Source organism: Macaca nemestrina, chromosome 4, assembly GCF_043159975.1.
Source record: "Macaca nemestrina isolate mMacNem1 chromosome 4, mMacNem.hap1, whole genome shotgun sequence".
Classification (NCBI taxonomy): domain Eukaryota; kingdom Metazoa; phylum Chordata; class Mammalia; order Primates; family Cercopithecidae; genus Macaca; species Macaca nemestrina.
The window spans coordinates 39,368,023-39,386,425 of record NC_092128.1 but is presented as its reverse complement, the minus strand read 5'-3'; the positions used below and the strand labels follow the sequence as shown (position 1 = coordinate 39,386,425).

At 33.2% G+C, this 18,403-nt stretch overlaps 1 pseudogene; it reads right to left on the bottom strand.

The window, feature by feature from the left end:
* Nucleotides 1-14,511: 14,511 nt before the first annotated feature.
* LOC105475826 (exocyst complex component 2 pseudogene) lies at nt 14,512-16,852 on the bottom strand (annotated as a pseudogene).
* Between the last annotated feature and the right edge of the window lie 1,551 nt (nt 16,853-18,403).

Here is an 18,403-nt window from a genome sequence, read left to right as displayed (position 1 = left end):
GAAAAATAGGCATAAAAAGATTTAGAAAGAATCACACAAAACAGTTTAAAGTGGTTATCTCTAGAGTGCTGTAATTGATGAGCTAAAGGTGGAAATACTAACTTTAGGTTTAGAAGAAAGTCTTCAGGAGAAGAAAGTCAGATAAACATTTTATGAAGCTAGCATTTGGAAGGTTGTTTAGATGTTACTGCTATTAATCCCTCCAACTGTTGTTAACAGAGCTTATTTAACTGTTGTCTTGCTCATTTTCACCAAGAATATGTTGCTGGAGTCAAATTTATCAGACATTGCTCCCCACATATTCTTCTAGGCTTATTTCAAAATGTGACAGTCTGTTACTAAGGAATGGTAGCAGGTGCGATGGGTAAGCAACTGTAGTTTATATAAAACTACCTGTCTCACCCATATCAGAATAGGGCAGTTTGCTGAGACTAAATAACTGGGAATCTCTTATTTTCATACACCAACTCTAATTTGTCAGCAGAAATGATTGGCTCTACCCAAGTAATACATAACAGATCCAACAACTTCTTCAAAATGCCAAAAAATATGTATATATTGATTAGGTACTATCATGTGATATGTACCACATTAGCTGCTGGGAGTACATTTTAATAAGATTCAGCAGCTGACTAATGTATTTAAAATCTAATTCATACAAATTATATACAAAGTTTAAATCTCATAAGTGTTATGCAAAAAGTGCAACATGCTAAGCTCCCACCTCAGAGGATCATCTAATCAAGGTATAATTTTATTTACAATGTCTTCACAAAGATTATTGATCCATGAAGATAATAAATGCAATAATAGCTGTGTTAGACAAACTTTTATTGAGATTTAAATAAACTTTCAAATTACAACATTATACATTAATTTTAAAAGTTTTGTACCTCAAACAGCATCACAACAGAGGTAAGATGTAGTCAGAACAGAACAAAATGAAACAGTATCATATGTGACTCCAAAGGGCATCTTGGTGGTTATAAGAAATGGTCATATAAAGAGTTTCATAAAAATAAATGTATGAAAAATACACACTAGATAGGAAAGTTTATTCATAAATTGAAATATGAATGTATTTTATATAAAAATTTAAGCAATTTAAGCTGGCATTTAAAGTAATCCTTATTGTTAAATATGTACAAAAGTTTTGTTTTCATGGAAACATTTTGGGCTCATCTTAATACAAAGTCTCTTTATATATGGGTAGAAGTAAAGATTTAGTAAAGTTTACACCACAGTTGAATGTTAGAGGTGTAATCCAGTTCCTCCCAGTTTGACATCACTGTCCACTCATTTGACATTACACACAATACCTTCCTAAGTACACGGAGGGATTAGCCAGATATTTTAGGAGTATGTTATAGGCACAAAAGATGATGTTCAAAGGCTCCGTCCTATTCAGAGTGATGAAAGTGGCTATATTTGGCTAATGCAGACAGAACAATCAAAAGAGTATTAGGAAGACAAGACTTTGAAGGAGGTGTCAAATCTCAAAGGGTCTTCTAAAGCATGCTGCAGGGAGAATAATGGAGCCTCACTGAAGGGATTTAAACAGGAGGTAGATACGATGAGTGATGGGTTTCGTTTTGTTTTGTTTTTTGTTTTTTGCTTTTTTGTTTGTTTGTTTGTTTTTGTTGTTGTAGATATGGCTCCAAAGGGCATCTCGTAGGAATTTAATAGCCCTTTACCCATCTCAAATTTTTCTCTTCATTCATTTAATAAAATATTTAATGTTTTCAAAATCTTATTACAAGCAAATAATACAAGTGTAGGTTCACATTAAACCAATCTTACACAGAAATTCCCATAAAGCCGCCAGAGTTCCTTAGAAAGATATTACCCTTGTGGAAGTGAAATGGAGACAAGACAAAATGGAAAGCAGAGAGCACAACTAAGAAGTTATCACAACAGCGGAATCCAGCACCAGGTGGTAGCAGTAGGGAAGAAGTGCCTGCTTTAGAAAGGTAGTCAGGAAACATAAGACAGGAGTTTTAGCTCCTTTGAAATGAGATCTGAGAAATAAAAAAATGAGAATCACATCTGTGACTTTGGCAGCAGGATGGCAAATAGTCTCATTTACTGAAATCAGACATATATAAGAAGAACAGATTGAGAAGGTCTGCAATAAATTAGACTTCAAATGTGCTGAGACGAGTTACATATAGAACATCTAGATGAAAATGTTTAGCAGCCTTGTGTTTTGTTGTTTTTTATGTGTTGTCACCTATTTTACACAGAAATGAATGTTCTTATCTAGAGACTATCTCTAATTTTATAACTATACTGTATCCTACAATAAATCCAAAATAATTCAGTTACAAAGCTCACAGTTAAAAAACATACACCAATCTACCACATATTATCATATGTAACTCTGTATATTTAATATTTTGAGAACTTTTTAGTTTCTATACAAACTAGAAATAATTAATCAGGTATATTTCTATACTTTGTGCAAGGTAAACCATTAAGAATCTTAACAAATACCATCTTTTTAAATATTAGTAATGTAGTTCTTATCAGGTTTATTAAGCAGTCTGAATACCACAAAAATCAACTTTTAGCCACCGTAGTTGTATAATAATATTGATTTAGATTTGCACATTAAGTTTTAAAACATGCATTTTTTTTTTCAACTTTTATTTTAAGTTCAGGGGTACATGTGCAGGATGTGCAGGTTTGTTACATAGGTAAGCGTATGCTGTGGTGTTTTGCTGTACAGATCATCCCATCACCTAGGTATTAAGCCCAGCATCCATTAACTATTCCTCCTGCTGCTCTCCCTCCCTCCACCCCACCTCTCTACAGGCCCCAGTATATGTTATTCTCCCCAGTGTGTCCATGTATTCACATCATTCAGCTCCTACTTATAAGTCATGACACGCGGTGTTTGGTTTTCTGTTCCTGCGTTAGCTTGATGAGGAAAATGGCTTCCAACTCCATCCATGTCCCTGTAAAGGACATGATTTCATTCCTTTTTAAGGTTGCATAGTATTCCATGGTATATATGTAACACATTTTCTTTATCCAGTCTAACGTTGATGGGCATTTAGGTTGATTCCATATCTTTGCTATTGTGAATAGCGCTGCAATGAACATACGCATGCACGAATCTTTATAACAGAATGTTTTATATTCCTTTGGTTATATACCCAGTAATAGGATTGCTGGGTCAAATGGTATTTCTGCCTCTAGGTCTTTGTGCAATTGCCAGACTGTCTTCCACAATGCTGGAATGAATTTGCCCTCTCACCAACAGTGTAAAAGAGTACTTTTTTTTCTCTGTATCCTCTCTGGCGTTTGTTGTTTTTTGACTTTTTAGTAATAGCTGTTCTGACTGGCATGAGATGGTATCTCATTGTGGTTTTGAATTGCATTTCTCTAATGATCAACGATGTTGAGCTTTTTTTTCACATGTTTGTTAGTTGCAGGTATGCATTCTTTTGAGAAGTGTCTGTTCATGTCCTTTGCCTACTTTTTAGTAGTTTTTTTTTTCTCTCTTACAAATTTGAGTTCTTTATAGACTCTGGATATTATACCTTTGTCAGATGGATAGATTGCAAAAATTGTATTCCATTCTGTAGGCTGTCTGTTCACTCTGATGCCAGTTTCTTTTGCTGTGCAGGGACTCTTCAGTTGAATTAGATTCCTTTTATCAGTTTTTGCTTTTGTCGCAATTGCTTTTGGTATTTTTGTCATGAAATCTTCGCCTGTGCCTACATCCTGAATGGTATTGCCTAGAATTTTTGCTAGGGTTTTTATAGTTTGGGGTTTTACATTTCAGTTTTTAATCCATCTTGAGTTGATTTTTGTATGTGGTGTAAGGAAAGGGTCCAGTTTCAATTTTCTGCATATAGCTAGTCAGTTATCCCACACCAATTTTTATATAGGGAATCCATTATTTTGTGAAGAATGTCAATGGTAATTTAATGGGAATAGCATTAAATCTATAAACTACTTTGGGCAGTATGGCCATTTTCCCAATGTAGATTCTCCCTATCCATGAGCATGCAATATTTTTCTATTTGTATATGTTCTCCCTAGTTTGTTTGAGCAGTCGTTTGTAGTTCGCCTTGAAGAGGTCCTTCGGCTCCCTTGTTAGCTGTATTTCTAGGCATTTTATTCTTTCTGTAGCAATTGTTAATGGGATTTCATTAGTGATTTGGCTTTCAGCTTGCCTGTTGGTGTATAAGAATGCTAGTAATTTTTGCGCATTGATTTTGTATCCTGAGACTTTGCTGAAGTTGCTTATCAGCTTAAGAAGATTTGGGGCTGAGACGATGCGGTTTTCTAGATACAGGATCATGTCATCTGCAAACAAAGATAATCTGACTTCCTCTCTTTCTATTTGAATACCCTTTATTTCTTCCTCTTTCCTGATTTCCCTGGCCAGAACTTCCAATATTATACTGAATTGGAGTGGTGACATAGGGCATCTTTGTCTTGTGCCGGTTTTCAAGGGGAATGCTTCCAGCTTTTGTCCATTCAGTAAAACATGTATATTTAAATGATTGGTCTAATTTTTATCATAAATTGAATCAGGGAAATCATAATTTTAATTCTACTCACATAATTTTAATTCTACTCAAAATGCTGTTTTTTCATAGAAAAAGGGAAAACAACAAAATTCCTACTTGGTCATAAATATTATGAAAACTCCGTGACACAGGTTTAGAATCTAGGAGATTGTGACTTCAGAAACGTGATGCCCATCTCCTTTCTTATTTCCCAGTCGAAAGTCTTCCATGTGTTCTAGATCTTGACCTGTAGTAACTCTTCTTCCTCTAAGCAGCTTCAAAAGACCTTTGGAGGAAAAATGTTTGGGATTTGAGAATCAATATTCGATGCGTTTTTATAAAACAAGTGTAAGTCAAGGCTGAGCCTCCTAGTAATAGATAATAATAGGTAAGTATAAATAAATAAAGTATAACTGACTTTAAAATAAATAAAGTATAACTGACTTTATTTTTATGATTACATTTTATTATGTGTGTATATGGGAGTATAATGTCTGATTTTTACGACTATGTTAGAATCAAGTAGATAATAAGTACATTTATAAACTTAAAGCACTGAACAAAAGCAGTCAGTACATTATTAATGAAATCAATTTGTTTTCATAGCCACTGTTTATTTATTTAGCATTATTGTTTTTTAAAATTATGTATATTTAAAATCCACTAATTTAAGATTTTTTAAATTTTAATATTTAAATGAATTCAATGCTTTTGTATTTAAAAAGTATATCTAAAATAAAAATGTATTTGCAGAAATTCAGCTTTTTAACTATTATAATAAATAATATATAAGTAATTTTTCTTTAAGAACAGCAATAAACTATGTAAACTACATATTATTTATGTAATTCTTTGGAGACATTGATGACAAATCAAAAGCAGACAGAAAGCAAAAGATAATAAAGTGTAGAAGAGAAGAATAAAACACACTTTAATTACTAGGATTTTTTTTTCTGAGAAAAATATTCTAATTCATACAAGCCACTTTACTGAATTAAGGAAAAATAACTTCAAATTGGCTTCAAGTTCAAAAAGAACTTGAAGAGTGGCTGCCTTCTGAGGAGGGGAATCCTGGAAAAGAAAAAGAAACAAAGAAATAAACTGACAAATAAATATAAAATATACTACTCCATCTGAAAACTATGGTTGACAAATTACTAAGCAAAACGAGACTGAGACTGTATACTTGCAGAAACATAGAAGTAAACTACATTAGGAAGACAAAATTTCCTGAAGGGAGATTAGTGCAGCTACTCAAAGCTGTATGTATAGAATTAGTAATACAAAATCCAAGTTAAAAAATTTTGGCAAGAATCTCAGGCTTTCAGTGAAAATCCACAAATTATGCCAAAAAGATAAAGATTAAACAATAGGATTAAGGGGTCTACTTAGTTTAGACTAAAGACTAAGCTAAAATAAACTCACCACAATAAAAACTAAAACTCAACCTCTGCCAGGGCAAAGCAATTTATGTGTAATTAATTGTGTGCTAGGACAAAACTTATTTTTGGAGGTCAATTAAATTGAACCAGAGAGGAATAATGTTCCAAAATGAGACACATCTAGGTACATCACATTTAAACTGCTGAAAACCTAAAATGAAGATGCAATCTTGAAATCAACTGGAGAAAACAGATTCCATTAAATAAAGGAAAACAAGGTAGAAATGATGACCTCATTTTTATCAATAAGAATGAAGGACAAAAAAAAAATGAAAGTACAATTGTAAATTGTTTGAAAATAAAATATGTTAACCTAGAATTCTATATCCAACTACATTTCTTCCATAATCGTGACAAATAAAGGTATTTTTGCTAAGAAAGTTGAGAAAATCTGTTGCCAGTTTGCCTCACACTACTAGAAATATAAAGGGGAATCCTTCAGGGAAAAAACAAAAGAGTAGAAAATAAATATGGAGATTTCCAGAAAAAAGGAAGCAATGGAACAGATTACAGATGTAATAGACCAAAAACAATTAGTAAGAAGGGGAGTTAAACACAATTATATAAATTACATTAATTGTAAATGGACTAAGCATGTATAGTAAAGGCAAACATTCTCAGAATAAATGAAAATTAAAAAACAGATAAAATCTATTTACCAATGAGTCTTTTTAAATCTAAATATGTTGATAAAGGAGGTGTGTAAACACTAAGCATAAAACTCAGCTATGTTAACATTAAAGCAAATAATCTTCAAGGCATGGGATATTATCAGAGATGAACATGATTACATAAAATGAATGTGTAAACTCACAAACATATAATAGTAATAAAAGAATATGAAGCCAATAAAGTAACTTGAAAAAAATGAAGCAAAAACTGACAAGTCTAAAGAAAAAAATAAAATAATCCTCCATAAGAACTAAATAATTTAAAAAATTATACCAGTGATAAAAAAAAAGAAAAACAAATGACTTAAGATATAGAAGACTTGAATAGCACTATCAAATTAATCTAACAGACTTTTAAAGAAGACAAAAAACTGCAACACATCCTTATATTGTGTGTATGGAATTTTCACCAGATAATCAATTTGCTGGACAATTCAACAAGTCTTAATACATCTCAAAGGAGTGAAAAGATACAAAATATATTCTATAACAAAGTGGGATAAAATTATAAATTAATGACAATAAGATAGCTAGACAATACGATACCTATACATATTTTAAAGTTAGGCAACACAATATATAAGTCAAGAATTAACCAATCACAAGTAACTGACATTATTCTTAACTAAAGGATAATTAAAGCACAGCATATTTGATATATGGAATAAAGCTAAATAATATGTAAAATAAAATATGTTGCTTTCCAAGATGAAAATAGAAAATAATAAAGATTTACAATACATTTTCTAAGATTCTACCATAAAAAACTATATAGAGCAAACAAACAAAAACAAAATCTGGATTGTTCATTTCACTTAAAGTAAATAGATGAAGAATAACAGTACAAATTTATGAGAGAGAAGATGGACAGTCTCAGAGCCAAACTTTCTTTCTATGAAAGGATTAATAAAATCAATAGCTGCATAGCAATAGTGTTTAAGAAATAGAGAATACACAAATCTCCAATGCTGGGGTGTGGTGGGGGAGGAATATCCTATAGATCCTATAGACATTAAATGTATTAAAAAATTTTAAAGAATAAAAGAATACTATAAACAACTCTAAATGATAATAATTTAAAAATGAATAATGTATGTAAAATACAATATGTCAAAACAGAAATAAAAATAGAAAATATGAAAAGTATTGTATTTTTTAAAGCAAATGTGTATGTACTTAAAAATTATCGCAAAGATATATCAATACCAATATATTTCACATGAGATTACCATATAATATTTAAATATTTTATACCGGTCTGTATAAATTTTTTAAAGTAAAGGTGTTGATAACATTATTAAAATTATTTGCTGAGCTCAGTAAGTTTGACTTACCAAACCTTGACAAAAATGTTACAAGGAAATAAAATTACAAAATATTATTCCTCATAAATATGGGGAAAATTTTTAAAGAACAATTGCAAATTTAAATTTATCAATATATAAAAGGGTCATATAAGTTAACTGCGGTTGCTATAACATTTGAAAATTAATCGTTTATTTACTATGTTAAGAAACTCAAGGAGAATAAATATATAATTATCTTTATAGATGTATAGATAACATTTGGCAGAATGTAACATTGCAAAAGAAAACAAAACTCACAATTAGAAATAGAACTCCCCCAGAATTTCAAAGAAAGTTTACTAAAAGCCTAGAATTAATGCAATATTTAATGATAAAATATTACGTACTTTCACACTAACTTCACGACAAGTAAAAATCAAAAACAACAGATGTCTGCCTTCAGTACTCCTACTCAACATTAAACCAGGCAGGCTACCCAGAGTAACAGGGCAATAAATAAAAGAAAAAACTGCAACAATTAGAAAGACCAAAAAATTATTTATTCAAATGCATCATTATTCTAAACATGAACAAATCTTAAATTGTTTACAAAAAAAGTGGTACTATGAAATAAATTTTGCAAGGTAGCAAAATAAATACTTAATATAATTTTTTTATAATGGAAGAATAAAGTATGAAAAATATCCATTTTAACAAATTGATTACATAAGAATGAAGTAAAAATTGGGTAAGATCTTTACATTTAAATCACACACTACTTCCCAAAGAGACTGAAGATAACCTAAATAAATGAAAAAAACAATGGATTTGAAGACCTAATATTGGCCATTGTATAGAGAAGATTACCGAAGTGGACAGTTGCAACTCATTTCCAGGCTATTCCTAATAGATATCAGTGAAGGAAAACCCTCTCTGTGGGCAGGACAATGAGACTTGCAAATGAAATGCAGCAATAGGTTCATGCTCATGGAGTTCACTGGCCTTCTCATGCTCCTCATCATTCTGAAACAGCTGACTTGATAGAATGGTGGTACAGCCTTGCAAAGACTAACTTACACTGCTGTGTAAGTGGTGATACCTTGCAGGGTGGGAAAAAGTGATCCAAGAGTTTGTATATGACCCAAATCAGCACCCAATCTATAATGCTGTTTACTTTCCCTCAAATCCAGGATTTACAGGTTCAGTCAAGGGGCGAAAAGGGGAGTGCCATTAGCCCTAGATATTCACTTGCAAAATTCTTCTTAGTTTCAAAGAAAAAGAAATATTCCACCAAGAGACACAACAATAATTATATTGAACTAGAAGTTAATACTGCCACCATGCCACTTCGTGTTTCCCATGCCTCTGAATCAACAAAGAAGTGAGTTACTGTACTGACTGGGTGATTTATACTGAATTGCCAGTGGGAGATAATGCCCCTACTACACAGTGGAGGTAAGAAAGAGTATGTCTGGGATATAGGGGATGCCTTAGGATATTTCTTAGTCCTACCATGTCTTATGATTAAAGTCAATGAAAACCTGTAACAACGTAGTTCAGGCAGGACAATACCAGTGGTCCAGACTCCTCAGCAATGAATATTTGGGTCACCTCACCAAGCAAAGAACCATGACCAGTTGCTTCCTAAAGGCAAAGGAAATATGAAATTGATAGTATATTTTACCTCAATTAAAAATTGAATTTCAAGTTTTATGGATCAAAGGCAATCATATTTATATGTTCAAGATATTTTAGTTCAATATTCTACATAAAATCAGCAGTGAATTGTTGTTATCCTCCTACCTCTGAACCTAACTCACTGATCTCTTTTAACACTCCCTGACTTTCCATCCACTCCCTTCCTGGAACTTGCTGTTTTTGGGAAATGTCATCACACCTCACTTTAGGGCCATTACTCCTTTTCTATTTGTCTGGAAAGCTCTAGATTAATTCTCGTAGCTCTATCAAGCTTCCACTCCAATTTCACTTAATCATCCCAATTTTACACTGTAATTGGCCCTCATCCCCAGGTATCAGATGATTCACTTTAGTCTGCTTTACTTTTTCTTTCTTCCTTAAGCTCTAAGCAGTCTCAAAAGCAGTTGTAATTCCATTCTGTTCCCATTGGTGGCTGTGAGGCAATTGGCTTCACCATAATTATGGTCTGTTGGTTTTTATGGCTACTACAGGGCTAGACAGGGTGATATGGGAATAGAACAAATTAAAACATCATGAAGCTGTCTGTTCTTACCAAGATTCAGCCATTTTTTTGTGTGTATGTTTTAATAAACACTCCCTGAATGGCTGCAAACCTTTGACAAATTTTCTAGAGTTCTGAAGAAGTTAATTCTAATATTTTATTTTGTCAGTTTTAGTATTGCTTTTGTAAAATAATTTCCAGAGGTCCTTACTCTACCATTTACCCTAATGATTCATGAAAATTATTTTTTTAATTGTTTTACTTCCCCCCTTTTATTTTATTTATTCATGTGATTGACCTTTATGTATTTTTTTAAAAAAATAATTTAAGCTGTTAATATTTTTTTTCAGATAAAGTTTTTCTTTTAAAAAAATTTTGTGTTCCTGGTGGCAAGAATCAAGACTGACAAAAAACTTCAGCCAATACTGTATTTCAAAGGGAATAAACATGAACTAGGAAGACGGTCAAAATTTCACAGCTCTAAAAAAACCTTTGTACGTCAGCTTATGATAATCACCCTTACAAGGTAGTATGCCTTGATAGATGTTTAGTAGGTCTACTTGACATTTATGCAAATGTAATGAAAGCAAGTGTTAGTATTTTACTTTTATCTATTTCTGTTTAGATAAAATGATCAAACTGGATAATTATAGATATAAACACTGTATTAAGCATGTTTGTGAATACATGTACACCAGGCATGGAAGCCAGGGGAAAAGAGACTTTGATAAATATGCCTTTTTAGAATTTTATGAATAAAGACTAGATTTGTTTGTACAGTCTTAAAAAGAAAAAGCCAGCTTTCTGAGAAAAGAGTAAAATGACAAAATTACCGTATATTTAATATTCTGTATATTTTAATACTTCAGCCAATGTCTGTTTCCTAATTCCCTAATAAATATTTTACTCCCTTCCCACAAATAGGCTATAAATTTGAGTACAATTAAAGACTATGGGCATATTAAATTACAGTCATGACCACACTGACAACAGCAATTTTATGTAACATAGCTTATGAATTAGTTTGCCTCGGATAAGTCTTGTTCCTAGTTTGCACTTGACATCTTCAGTTAGTTCATAATTTTGTCACCCTTCATGTTTACAAATACATACAATTTGTTTTTCATAGGAGAACAGTGTTACATAGTTTCTAATATAAATATAGAGAAAAAATTTACCCACAATCCTTTGATATCTAATATCTGCTCACCTCTGCAGTCTCTTCTTATGTCACTCTGAACTTATTCACCCTAGTCATTGGCAACTTTTGTTAGCTTTATGTAAATACTCTCTGATATCAGCTTTTTTCTCTGTAGGAAAGACCATTCCATCTATGCACTGTCCAGTGTCTACTCATCTATCAGATTATTTGAAATATTATTTCCTCTTCACTGCCCAATTGTCACGCAGTCTAAATTATCAGTTTCATTTTAAATATTCTCATAATCTCTGCTCTTTCCTTTATAAAACACTTTATTTTTGATCCCTGTTATCAAGAAATTTGGCAATCCTGATATTCCCTCAATAAACAAGCCTTTTACTTCATTCCATTGTTAAAGCGATGTCAGTTACTTAGGGTACCAGTAATAGAACAGAAATATATTTACTTAAAAGCAGTTAGGCATTTAATTTTTCTACATTACATTAGTATAAACATCACAACTATCTATCTATCTATCTATCTATCTATCTATCTATCTATCTATAATCTATCTCTCTATCTGCATCTAGATATCTATACATATATACACACATTTATGGCATTACATATATTTATTTCACACATACCAATATATATTATTGTTTTATTTTTTTCTCTTTCTCCAAAACTAGCAGTTTATCCATTGAGCTAATGATTAACAGTATGTAATCTAAATTTTAATAGAAAATTGATAATCACATTTTGAAGGGTTTTTTTTATTTGTTCAGAAGAAACACTTAAGTAAATGATATCTGTCAACAAACAACTGTTGGCATGTAACTAAAGTTTTAAAATTATATGGATAAAACAATAATCATGATAGCATTTAAAAATCACACTTTAGCATCTGAGGGTAAGGTTTAAAATTTCTGCAAAGTTTAAAACCATATCTTCTTTAACAAAAGCTGTTCCTCCTCCTTCTTAGTCACATTTATCTGATCAAGAAAAACAAGTGATTTTAAAGCAATATATTGTGCTTTTAGAGATACTATGTAAAGAAAAATGTCATTTGAAACTTTATAAGATTTAGTATATATAGATATGCTACAGCATATAACAATTAATAGACATATTCATATTCAAAGTTAAACTAGAGTTTAATAAAACTACTGTTTACATTAAAGTAGATCAAATATTCTCAAGTTGGTGGTGCAGGGATCTCAAGAACATTTCAGTTGTTTGAAATTGCCTTTTTTCTTTCAGTGAACAAAACACAAAAATGACAATGTGATTAGGCACTGGTTTTAAAGCTGATGAAATGTATGCATACATATTTTTATAAAATTTCTCAGCTTTAATTCTTAATATGGTAAATATTGATAGATGTCGACCCTATCAACAAAAGCCCTTTTTGCTCCACAATAATTTATTTACAGAGTAAAGTGACTTGGAGACTAAAAAGTTTGAAAACCATTTGTTTAAAATACTGTATATGTGTAAGTTCATATTTGTATTAAGTGAAAGATATATGTAAGGTTGTTTCCTTAAAATTGACTTGCTTTTTAACTTTAATTTTACTTGGAACAATAAAAATATTTCAATTATAATTAGTGATGACAAAAGTTGTTAAATGATCTTGGTCTTCCTCAAGAAGAGAAGAAAATCAATTAGAAAATTTCATACATAAAGAAATATTCATTCTTATTTTGCAGAAAAAAATTCTAATCACAAATAGGTAAACTACATAATAAGCCCTGGAAGTATATGCTTAGGTACGTATATATTTTTAAATGGTGAAATTAATGAATTGCAAGGAAAAATAAGTTTATCATAATTTCAATAATTATGTATAAAACGGCTCAGATGTAATCGTGTATGTCATTCATTAGAGATCCAGTATTTTTGTAAAAGCTATGCTAAATTAAAATGGAATACCCAGTGGATATCATTTAAAAAGCAACTGAAGTTTTATTCTAAACAGTAGTAATTGATCCTACAGCGAGATTTATTCTGTAATCATGGAAGTCAATGGCATTTACAACTAGAATAAATTAAGGTAAATGAAGAGGAAAATTGTATTCTGTGTAACATTTAGTTCATTATAGGCTTAAACAACTATGTCAATCCATGTTCATCAATAGAAGTTATGGTGCTTGCAGACATAATTGAATGAAAATATTATCTCCAAGAAACAGCCAATGTTACACAAGCATAGAAATCATTATTGTTTTAACTGCTCTTCTTTTCAAGTTCTTACTAAAACGGATCAAAAATGTGAGCGATTTGTAAAGCTTTTGCATACTCTCTCTTTTGAATTTTAATATAAAGAGAGAAATTAAAATAGTGCTTTAGAGCTACAGGGGAACTTGTTCCTTTAAGATTGTTGTTTTCTTTTTAGAAATTATATTATTCTTATTTCTACTAGTTGGATTAATTAGAATCTCCATGCTTAATTCAAGAGCTTGAACAAGATTAATTCAAGAACTTCTTGAAGAAACTATACAACTGAGATTTATAGATTGTAATTCTGAATGCAAGAGTATTATTTACTAATAGGTGAACATTATGTTTACCCAGAGTTAATAACAGTAACAGTACTAGCAGAAATAGTCAATTATCTGAAAGGTCTCCCATGAATGAAGCAGAATTCCACTCCCATCTACTTTATGAGAATGAGAGAATCTGTTCTTTAAGGCAAAGCATGATGAGATAATAAGCACTGAACTGGGCATTACTCCATCATTAAATTATGATTGTGTGTATATATATATATTCATATATATGTGTGTATATGTGACATATATATATTCTGTCTTTTTTTTTTCAAGTAAATTACAACTTACATTAAAGGCAGATTCTTTATTGGCTGAATGTGCTGCACTAGATATTTAAAATAACACAAACATTCATAGTTGTAGTTTTTAAATTTAGCTCATAGTTGAGTTAGATACAACAGTTAGCATGCTTAGGAAAGACAATATTCTGTGTATTTCTTAACAGCTTTATCAAGCACATTTGTAAAAGATTAAACTTTCATTTCCAGTTACTATGATTTCCCCCATACATCAAATGAACCAACACTTTTATTTATTTTAAATAAGGGAAACTGTACATGGCTACACTGTGCTCTAAAAATACTTGCATTGATGAGGACATTAATTTTAGCTTTTAAAAAAGGAGACTTTAAAATAACCTTAGAAAATTTTGAAAACCTTGACAAGCCGACTACAAATAGAGAATTCCTCAGTTTTCAGATGCAACGGTATGATGGAGTTGGGCGGGCAGCTGATTTGTGAGAGAAGTCACGGTGACCTGAACCTATTCCAGTAAAGCCAGTCAGCAGTGAATGTGGGGCAAGTGCACGCGGCTGGTCTACAGCTCCCACTGCCTGGTGACCAAAGAGCATCCTGAAGTTTCAGAGAAGAGACTGTGTGTGAGCAGCATTCTTCCAGCTACTGAGCAAGATCCTTCACCGGATAAGAGGTGGCAGAGAGAAAGTAACCTGCTGAAGGAGGGGGCAACGGCGGGCAGGGACTTGGCCGTCCACACGGAGCCTGCTCTTTCCTTTAGGGGACCCTGAAGTCTGCGGCTCCCCCTCCAATACCTGTGAGTGTAACACAGTGACCGGCACTCACACTGCATCACAGATAACATACAGGGCCTCAGGGACTGCAACACGTGGATGTGAAGTGACACACATCAAATTAAGAGTGAGTGAGAATGATAAAAGCTAGTGCTTAGCCTTGTTATTTTCCTGGACTTCCTTTATTTGGCAAGTATTTATGTTTTCATCATGGTTGAAGAAGCTGCTTGGAAACAGGTGAGCTGCAAGTGCATGCTACTCCTGAACTTGTTCAGGAGCTCTTCCAGTAACTTTTTATCTGCTCCACTGGAAAGCTGGGGCAGGGCTTCCAAGGCCTGCTTAAAACTTGACTTGCTTTCAGGTGTCAGGTAAACAGCCACAGTGTCCCTTAAAGCACACATTTCAAGTCTTGCCTGTAGAGCTCCATTTTTGCTGAAGGATGAAACACATCGCATCAGTCGACTGAGCTCTTCAGAAACTGCTTCTGTCACCTTGAACAGTACCTGAGGGGCCAGTTCTTTGGAAATAGTGAACACCTCTGCATGCGCGGCAATTATATTCACCAGTGCTTCTTTTAAATAGTTTCTGACACCTGTTGGAAGCAGGCAGTCTTTACAATCAAAATATCCTGCACAAATTCCAGGTTCTAAGTAGCTAACGGCGGGATCTGCTTTCAACTCGATGTAATTTTCAAAGAGTCTTTGATCTAGTTCTTTCAATGAGGCCATGCTAACCTGTGTTATTTTTTCTATTCCCCGGAAGTTGTGCTTTTCAAAATGTTCTGCGATATTTAGGAAGGTGTGACGTTCTAGATAGCAGTAATTACTTAGGACTATCAAAAGGCGCTGTTCAGAGGTCAAGCTGAAGTCTTCATGGATACTTCCAAACAAATCAGGGGAAGAAACATCAACAGAGAGATGTGTAGTATCTATAGCTGCATCAGGCTTGATGCTCAACTGTTCCAGATAGTGTGTAAAAACCTGCATTATATTAATGCTTAGTTGGCAAACCTCCTCCTGTGTTTTAGGTTGTTGAAAGACCACTGGCCTCTCCCGGCTTACACTCCAGAACCCCCTTCAGTGACTGCAGAGAACACACGATGCACTGTTCAAACTGACATGGTAGAGAAGTCAGTCTTTCATTATCAACAATCCAGTCTTCTTTTTCAGCCAATCTCTTTATTTCTTCCGCCGTGTGCTGCAATGTGACCATTACGCAACGTACTCGGAGATCCAAAATGAGATCCTGGATGGTCTGTAACAGGTCATTAGGAATTTCAAGGGCAGTCAATGATTCATGAGTAAATCTTACGGTCTGGATGGCGTGAGCGAGCCACTCTCCGGAGAGCTCGCACTTCACCTCCCAGCCTCGGTACTGCTTTGCTTCCCCATCCCGGATGCTGAGGGGCACATATATTCTGTCTTTACTAGGTGGCTTTGTACATCTGAGTGGTGAGTTAGTATTCGAAAGTATATTGGGAGTTTTCCTGCCTATCCACCCATATTCCCTTTTCATTTAAAGAACATACTCCTCTCATTTTTTCTTTTGATTTCTAGAAGTTAAATCTGATTCTTTATTAGATGTGTTTGATCATCCTTTATAGGCTCCCATTCCATGTGAATGCATTTAAGCATGTCTGTTTCTGCACTGTATGTAATGAGTCTTCCTGGCAAAAGAGACCAGGCTGAGTAAGACTGAGAGTGGAAAAACAAGTATTGTTTCTTCTAGGCCTTCTAAGCTGACAGAGCAGAGGCATGTATGTGTGTATAATAACCTATGAATAGAAACATATCTATAAATATTTCTGTATGTAAACCTTTTTACCTATATAAATCTGAACATTCCATACTGGTTTCTTCAGCTCTAATTCATTAAGGCATTGATAATTATAGCCTTTTCAATTTGCTCAAGTCTAACCTCCAATTCCAACAGTGAGAAACCTAATTCTCTCTATCTGGCATCCATTTCCATACTTGCTTAATTTCAGTAGGCATATATAGTGCTTTCAAAACTGCTCAGCTTTGCCCTTATGAAAAACAACTTTATCATGAATGGGTGCTGTGGCTCATGCCTGTAATCCCAGCTTTTGGGAGGCCAAGGAGGGCGGATCATGAGGTCAGGAGATCGAGACCACCCTGGCCAACATGGTGAAACCCCATCTCTACTAAAAAACCAAAACAAACAAATAAACAAAAAATTAGCCAGACAGGGTGGAACGCACCTGTAGTCCCAGCTACGCAGGAGGCTGAGGTAGGAGAATCGCTTGAACCCGGCAGGAAGGGGTTGCAGTGATCCGAGATCTAGCCACTGCACTCCAGCCTGGGTGACACAGCAAGACTCTGTCTCAGAAAAAAAGAAAGAAAGAAAGAAAGAAAGAAAGAAAGAAAGAAAGAAAGAAAGAAAGAAAGAAAGAAAGAAAGAAAGAAAGAAAGAAAGAAAGAAAGAAAGAAAGAAAGAAAGAAAAGAAAAGAAAAGAAACTTTATCAAGTAGAATGCTCTCACTTATAAATGAGAATATGCAGCATTTGGTTTTCTATTTCCATGTTAATTTTTATGATTTCTTTTCCTCTATATTCTTTGTTTAAATTTTTCTTTCATTTTGTATGATAAAAGTTTAAATTATTGCTATCTTACCTTTATTTTTTTCTAAAATATGCACTTAAGACTACAAATTTGACCCTGTGTAATGCATTTGCTACACTAACAAAAATTGGTAAGTTAATTTTTATTTTTATCTACTTTGATTTATTTTCTGTGAGACTTTTTTATCCCATGTGTTATTTAGATGTGTGTTAATTTCCAAATACTTGAGAGTTTTCCAGCTCTTCTTCTGTTACTGATTTACTGTTTAATGCTATCATGTCTGACAGCATACATTGTATGATTTCTTCTCTTTTAAATGTGTTTAAGTGCATTAGATGTGTCATATGTGATCCACACGAGCTTCAGAAAAATGTGTATTATGCTATTGTTAAATGGAGTATTCTACAAAAGCTGATGAGATCAAGTTGACAGTGGTATTCAGGTCAATTTTTTTTAATCTGCTTTATCTATGAAGAAAGGTGTTGAAGTCTTTCATTATAATAATTGATTTGTATTTATTTATTTATTTATTTATTTATTTCGAGGCAGAGTCTGGCTCTGTGGCCCGGGCTGGAGTGCAGGAACACGATCTTGGCTCACTGCAACCCCCACCTCCCAGGTTCAAGTGATTCTCCTGCCTCAGCCTCCTGAGTAGCTGGGATTACAGACACGTGCCTGGATAATTTTTGCATTTTTAGTAGAGACGGGGTTTCACTATGTTGGTCAGGCTGGTCTCGAACTCCTGACCTCATGACCGCCTGCCTCGGCCTCCCATAATGCTGGCACTGCAAGCATGAGCCGCCAAGCCCCGCCTTCTTTTATTTCTAACACTTTTTATCTAAAATATTTTGATGGTATATTGTTAGTTACACACACACAATTGTATTGGATTCTTGAAAATCAATTCCTTTATCTTTCGTAAAGCTGCTCTTTATCCCTAATTAGTTTTTTGTTTGTTACTAAAGTCAGTATAG